This window comes from Sphaeramia orbicularis, chromosome 15 (assembly GCF_902148855.1).
Source record: "Sphaeramia orbicularis chromosome 15, fSphaOr1.1, whole genome shotgun sequence".
Lineage (NCBI taxonomy): Eukaryota > Metazoa > Chordata > Actinopteri > Kurtiformes > Apogonidae > Sphaeramia > Sphaeramia orbicularis.
In genome coordinates, this window is record NC_043971.1 from 34,122,362 (window position 1) to 34,130,519 (window position 8,158).

Sequence of the window (8,158 nt, forward strand, 5' to 3'; positions counted from 1 at the left end):
ACATTCAGTTAAATAAAACAAGTCAAAGTTCTTTTTTTGAGCGTTACAACCTTTTTTTTTTTTATCATCTTCCAAGTCATAAAAAAAAAAAACAGATTATTATTATTTTTTTTTTTTTTAAGTTTGACACAGATACATGTGCTGAATTTACGGGGGTGGAGGTCCTGATGCTGAGCTCCTCCAAAGTCCAAAAGGCACCAGTCTATGTGGAGACCAGGGGACATCATAGCCTGAATGAGCCTCCACAGACAAAGATCTTTGCAGCAAAGAAAGGCATGTCAGTGAGAGGATGACAGTCCAGGAGTGCAGGGTTCAGCAGCTCCCAAACCCCTGTGTCCTGTGTGGTCAACGTGAAGGGCGCTGTGTAGTAGTGGTGCTCCTTATGGAAGAAACAGTAGAGCCAGGGCACGTTGTGATGCAGCAGATGCCAGAAAAACTACTGGATGTCAAACAGGAGGAGACATGCCAGGACGTCCACAACCACAGAGAGCATGACAGGAGCCATTTTCGGACAAACTAGAGGCTTCCAGAACCAGTGCAGGACAGAAAGAGGGAAAATGAAACAAGCGTGGTTGTGGAAAATTTTGCGCAGGCAGCTCCGAGCCTCTGGCCATGTCACCTGGCTCTGAGGCTGGATCTTGAACCGGCGTACCAGAGCTATTCTGGAGCAGAGCACATCCAGACACAAGTAAGGAAGACAGCAGCTCAAATAAACACTGAGTGAAAACAAAACAGGGAAAAATGGAGACGTTAACAGAAAAACCTAAGAGATCTGAAAACTTTACAGTTTGAGTCTTAAGCACATTTCATCTCTTTTTTTTAATCTACTGAATTCACTGGACATAATCAGGAGAGGTCCACTATAAAGCAAAGAGACAATTACATGAAGACACAAATTTGGGGAATGATCACAATAAGCCCACGAGCACAGCCTCCATGTTTCTAAGATGGAATACATTTATAATTATCCATGGTTTGATCAGATAGGTTATAAAACTGTATGAATTCTTTATATATTCTATGTAAATCACAACCAATTTACAGAATAACAGATATGTCAATGAATGCAGCTTTTCCATCAGTGTATGTAAAAGCCAAACTGTGATATCATCTCTTCTGTGAACCTTGCCTCCTTGTAATGTGTTTGATTTTGCTCTTAATCACAAGTGCCACCTTGTGGGCACATATGAAAAATGATTTTAGTCATATACAAAAACAAAAAATATGCCTCACACTTAGACTGCACTGTAAATGAGAAGGGCTTACCAAAGATAATAGAGGCTGTAGTCATAGATAATAATACTTAATATTAAATTGTGTAATGTTTATAAAAGCCATCAATGGACTGAACTCTTCAACACATGCACATACTGTATATAAAATCTAGCAGTGCATTTTGTCCTTTGTATCGGACAAAAGGTTATTTTAGAAACAAAACTGTCTACAAAGATCCAACCTGCTGTGCTGTGTAGAGGACATCCTGGACTTCCCAGTGATATCTGACTGTTCAGGATTCATCCAGTCTAACACATCTGTTTTTCCATATGGCTGCCATTCCAACCATTATGTTTTATGAGCATAAGAAATATACATATTAAATGTATCCATATACTGCATTTTTAAAGGTAAAAAAAAGTGGCTTTTACAAAATACAAGCATTTTCATGTAGTGTGAAATGATTTTGTTGACATGCAGTAATTTTTTTTTTTTTAAATTTTCCTTATGGAGGTTTACTAAATGTCTTTTATATGAAATACAACATACTAGTGAAATGCTTTATGTGTAGCTTACATCTGTGTGTGTATCAAAGAAAAACTGGGGTGATTCTAGAATCAGAGGTTTAGGGGTGCTGAGCACCAGCCAAGCAAGAAAAATTTCACTGTTTTGTACATTTTAATGCAATTTTGGACCATCGTTCCCACATTTGTGAAAGAAAAGCGTAACATTTGTTGGGTATGAGAAACTCTGTGACTAAACCATCAAATCTGATAAAAGTCATTTAAATGCTGAGCCACAGTAAAAGAGGAATGAATTGGAATCATAAAAGAAATACACGCTAACCCTAATTTCTGGTGGAAGACAATCTTCCATTTTGATACAGCAGCTCCTCAACATATAAATCTACGAGAGAATGGGTTTAACTCCAGAGGAATATTAGTGTCAGAGCTACCAGATCTACTTCCAAACACTGTCTGCACATGACAATACATTCACTTTACAGGTTCTATCAGTGGAACATTTATAAATCTGTTGTATAAATGTATGTACATAAACCAATATATATGTGGAATAACACTTTATCATATACCATCAAACCATCAGCAAACCAGCACTTTTGTCATTTGTTTTCCAATTAATCTGATTAAAATAAGTAATATTTAACACATTTAATCTCTGAGGCAGATAATTTCTAAAAAAAAAACAAACAAAAACTGTAGACCAGTGTAAATGTTAAGTGTCTCTGCTCCCCTCTCTTTGTGCTTTAACCAAAAGGCAAATAACCAAACAATGTGTTCTATATCTAATAAGAGATATAAACTGGTACATTTATCCAACTTACAACATCATTGTAATAGAATATTTGGTTGCTGTGGAACATGAGGTTACACAAGTTGATGCTACACTCTTACCTGAATGTGACTCTTTTTTTTTTTTTTTTTAATTGTATGTTCCTGTATGCACGCACACGCACACACACACCACACCCACACAATAGGAGTTAATGGGCCTCTAGTCAGTTATCCAGTCACATAAGGACAGTCTCACTTTGTCTTTAATCTGAACACATGCACAGACACAACAGCAGCTTCTCTCAGTCCAGTTCAAACAGAGGTGGACTGAACCATATGGAACATTTCCTAGCTAGAAAAAAACATTAGCTAACTCCCATCTAACAGCATAAACAGGGATCTACGTTTCAATGCGGCAAAAATAGGGACTGGTGTTGATAATAATGTGTTGGTACTAAGTGGTAGAAGTAAACAAATGTGTCACGTGTCCTGGTTTAACCCAGGTACAGTACAGGCCAAAAGTTTGGACACACCTTCTCATTCTTCGCATTTTCTTTATTTTCATGACTATTTACATTGTAGATTCTCACTGAAGGCATCAAAACTATGAATGAACACATGTGGAATTATGTACTTAACAAAAAAGTGTGAAATAACTGAAAACATATCTTATATTCTAGTTTCTTCAAAGTAGCCACCCTTAGCTCTGATGACTGCCTTGCACACCCTTGGCATTCTCATGATGAGCATCAAGAGGTAGTCACCTGAAATGGTTTTCACTTCATAGCTGTGCCTTGTCAGGGTTACTTAGTGGAATTTCTTGCCTTATTGATGGGGTTGGGACCATCAGTTGTGTTGTGCAGAAGTCAGGTTGATGCACAGCTGACAGCCCTACTGGACAACTGTTAGAATACATATTATGGCGAGAACCAATCAGCTAAGTAAAGACAAACGAGTGGCCATCATTACTTTAAGAAATGAAGGTCAGTCAGTCTAGAAAATTTCAAAAACTTTGAATGTGTCCCCAAGTGCAGTCGCAAAAACCATCAAGCGCTCCAACGAAACTGGCTCACATGAGGACCGCCCCAGGAAAGGAAGACCAAGAGTCACCTCTGATGCTGAAGATAAGTTCATCTGAGTCATCAGCCTCAGAAATCGCAAATTAACAGCAGCTCAGATTAGAGACCAGATGAATACCACACAGAGCTCTAGCAGCAGACACATCTCTACAACAACTGTTAACAGGAGACTGCGTGAATCAGGCCTTCATGGTCAAATAGCTGCTAGGAAACCACTGCTCAGGAGAGGCAACAAACAGAAGAGATTTATTTGGGCCAAGAAACCCAAGGAATGGACATTAGACCAGTGGAAATCTGTGCTTTGGTCTGATGAGTCCAAATTTGAGATCTTTGGATCCAACCGCCGTGTCTTTGTGCGACGCAGAAAAGGTGAACGGATGGATGCTACATGCCTGGTTCCCAGTGTGAAGCATGGAGGGGGAGGTGTGATGGTGTGGGGGTGCTTTGCTGGTGACACTGTTGGGGATTTATTCAAGATTGAAGGCAACCTGAAGCAGCATGGCTACCACAGCATCCTGAAGTGACATGCCATTCCATCCGCTTTGTGTTTAGTTGGACCATCATTTATGTTTCAACAGGACAATGACCCCAAACACACCTCCAGGCTGTGTGAGGGATATTTGACCAAGAAGGAGAGTGATGGAGTGCTGCGCCAGATGACCTGGCCTCCACAGTCACCGGACCTGAACCCAATCGAGATGGTTTGGGGTGAGCTGGACCGCAGAGTGAAGGCAAAAGGGCCAACAAGTGCTAGGCATCTCTGGGAACTTCTTCAAGACTGTTAGGAAACCATTTCAGGTGACTGCCTCTTGAAGCTCATCAAGAGAATGCCAAGAGTGTGCAAAACAGTCATCAGAGCTAAGGGTGGCTACTTTGAAGAAACTAGAATATAAGAGATGTTTTCAGTTATTTCACACTTTTTTGTTAAGTACATAATTCCACATGTGTTCATTCATAGTTTTGATGCCTTCAGTGAGAATCTACAATGTAAATAGTCATGAAAATAAAGAAAATGCAAAGAATGAGAAGGTGTGTCCAAACTTTTGGCCTGTACTGTACTTCCACCACTACTGTAACCTAACCACAGAAGGCTGCGCCTGCGCACTGCTCTACACAAGTGGAGCCCAGAGCCAAGTCGGCCCGAGCACTTTGGAAATATTCCATTGGAATTCTACTGTTTCCAGGGTTACGGGACTGTGCATAAATACAATGGAAGATTTTTATCGTTCTCTTTTCATCAACGTCCAGAGGCTGATCGCAAGAATCACAAGAAGCTCTCCAGCATGGACATGGTAAGACCATAAATGTTGTCATTTCATTTAAATAACACTAAAAGGTGGGGTAGGAGATGTTAGAAAAACGGTTCGAGCAGCTACATTTGGAAAATTCAAGCCCAATAATTCGCCCTGCTTCGGTCCTGGCTCGCGCTCCAACGCCGCCCCGGCTCCGGTCCCGCTCTGGGGCTCCGAAACCGTCTCCAGTCCCGAAATTAAGAAATTAATCCGGAACTAAAGTACTTTCTCTTCTGTTTACATGGAAATGTTAAACCCGAATAAAGGTTTACATGAGAAACGTGTATTCGGTTCTCGCAGCCCTTCTATTAGCTTAGCTTAGCATAGTCACTGCATTTCCATGGTCATGCGTAGCCAGTTTTTAAAGGTGATTTGTAGTCGTTTGTAAGTGATTTTGTGAAATCCGATTCTCCCTAATTATTTCTTTAGATCCGCGATTTACTGCACTCATACAATCTTGGGACTGTTGTGTTAACCGAAGTTGGAAAATCTTTTTGCTGGAAGGGATGCATGCATTAAATGAGCTTTGCTTTACCATTTTAGCTTTGCATTAGTTTTTATTTCCCCAGATTTTATTCCTGCAGTAAGTCACATTGCCCTGATTTGAGCCTCAATTTGTGATCATATTGACCCCACCAGACTAAAGTAATGATTAGGGAGAACTGAATTTCACAAAATCACTCATAAAATACTCCAAATCATTTATAAAAGCCTGGCTACGTCTGACCATAGGAATGAAGCGATTATGCTAAACTAGGCTTGTTGTCATGGTAACAGCAAATGTGGTCTGTGTGGCACAGCTGCAGATAATAAAGATAACTAGACTGTCATACATTTCCTGAAGGAATTGTAACCTGTGTGCTTGCCTGTTGCCGGATTGGTGGACTTGTGCGATGTTAAAGCAAGAAATAGCTCCCATTCACTTCATATGTGGAATCTGTGTGTCAGTGTTTGTGGACTGAGGTCACCACAGACTTTCTGTAGACCTGTATTCAGATGAGAAGCCGTTGCACTTATTTATTTACATTTGTCAGATTTGTTAGTTTTATTTATTTATTTACTTTTTTATGCCGTTATTTGTATATTATACTTGGTGTCTTTAAATCTATGCATTATTTTCTTAAACTTATTTGTTTAAATGGTTTTTCCCTTTTAACATCTTGTTTGTTTAAATGTTTGTAATGTATACTCAAATGTTTTCAATAAAGTTGGAAAAAAAAAATATTCAGGTGAGAAGCCTCCCACAGTCTGTGTCAGTCCTGTTAAAGCAGGATTTAAATAGGCTCCTTTGATTGAATAGCTCCATGTGTCTGTGTATGTGATCCCAGGTGAGCTCATTCATTTCATATAGAGAATTTATGTGAAGTTTTTGAGCTTCATAATATTTATGTTTTTTTAATTGTTATTTCATTCATTATTTATTCTTTCAATTTATGTATTTTTAATTTTAGTTTAGCTGTATTCTTTCAGGTTTTTTTTTTGGTGGAGCCTTAATTAGCTTTATTGTCTGTGCCTTGCATTACATGCAAGCACATGGGGAATTAAGGCTCCACAAAAAAAGCAGAAAAAATACAGCTACACTAAAATAAAAAAAAAATTTAAAAAAATAAAAATAATAAATAATGAATACAATTAAAATAAATGTAAAAAAAAAAAAAAAAAGCTCAAAAACTTCATATAAATTCTCTAAATGAAATGAATGAGCTCACCTGGGATCACATACACAGACACATGGAGCTGTTCAATTAAAGGACCCTATTTAAACACTGCTTTAACAGGACTGACACAGACTGTGGGAGGGGCTTCTCAGCTGAATACAGGTCTACAGAAAGTCTGTGGTGACATCAGTTGCCAAACACTGCCACACAGATTCACATATGAAGTGAACGGAAGCTAGTTCTTGCTTTTGCACCTAGCCACGAGTCCACCAGTCTGGCAAGAGGCAAGAACACGGGTTACATTTCCATCAGGAAATGTATGAAAGTCTTTTTTTTTTTTTTTGTGTTAGAGCATTTAATTAATTGTTTGTAATCAGAGGTGTGAAGGGGATTTTAAGCAATATAGTAAAAAAAATGCTTCAGGAAAACATCTCCCACCCCACCTTTTAAAGTAGGACTAAAAGATGAAAAAGTGATGCAAACCATGTCAGGTTATTTAATAGAAATAAAGACTATCGTAGATAAACTGAGTTATATTTGGAAGAATTGATTAGTTTTACATAACACTAAGCAAAATTCATCCAACACCACTAATTTCATCTGAATAATAATCAAAAAGCGAGTAAAACTGATGAACAAGTGGCATTTATTAAATAATGTGGCAAGTTTTAGATAACCCTAAGACTGATATTGAAGAGAAACTGAATTAAAACTAGTCAATTCATCTAAATAGTTCTAAAAAAGAGGAGTAAAACTGATGAAAATGTGAGATTTATTCAATAATCTGGCAAGTTTTAGATGAAACTAAATGATATTGAAGAAAAACTGAATTGAAACTAGTCAGTTCATCTAAATAATTAAAGTAGGACTAAAAGTGATGAAAACTCTTGTAAACCTTTTCAGATTATTTAGTAAAACTCAAAGTATTAAAGATAAACTGAAAAATATTTGGAAGAATTGATTAGTTTTACTTAAAACCCAGATATAAACCACAGTAAAATCGTTAAAAATCACTTAAGTCATCCAAATAATACTGAAAAGAGAAATAAAACTGATGAAAAAGTGAGATTTATTAAATAGTCTGGCAAGTTTTAGATAAAGCTAAGACTGATATTGAAGAGAAACTGAATTAAAACTAATCAGGTCATCTACATAACAATTAAAATAGGACTCAAAGTGATAAAAAGCTGCTGTAAACCATTTAAGATTACTTAATCAAACTCAAACTATCCACTCCTTTACTGAAATCATTCAAATATTTGTACTCTGATTATAGTTAAACAGGTTTTGCTGTAATATTATTTGATTGCTATGGTGCACATGGATAATTATATCTAAACAAACCTTTGGTGTTAGTTGTCCAGGTTTGCCAGACCTTGTCAGATTATTTAATAAAACTCAAAATATTGTTGATAAACTATGTGACATTTGGAAAAATCAACTAGGTTTACATAAAACTGAGACAAAAACCAAAGTAAAACTCATTCAAAGTAAGATCAGATAAGATATGCATTTATTTGTCCCACAAGGGGATACGGTTTATTGCACGGTTTATTGCACAGTTCAGTTAAATCACTCCATTCATCTAAATAATACTGAAAGGACAAGTAAAACTGATG

General features: G+C 37.4%; 1 pseudogene; it reads right to left on the reverse strand.

Moving 5' to 3' along the window:
• Positions 1 to 8: 8 nt before the first annotated feature.
• Positions 9 to 938, reverse strand: LOC115433878 (cholesterol 25-hydroxylase-like protein; annotated as a pseudogene).
• Positions 939 to 8,158: the final 7,220 nt, after the last annotated feature.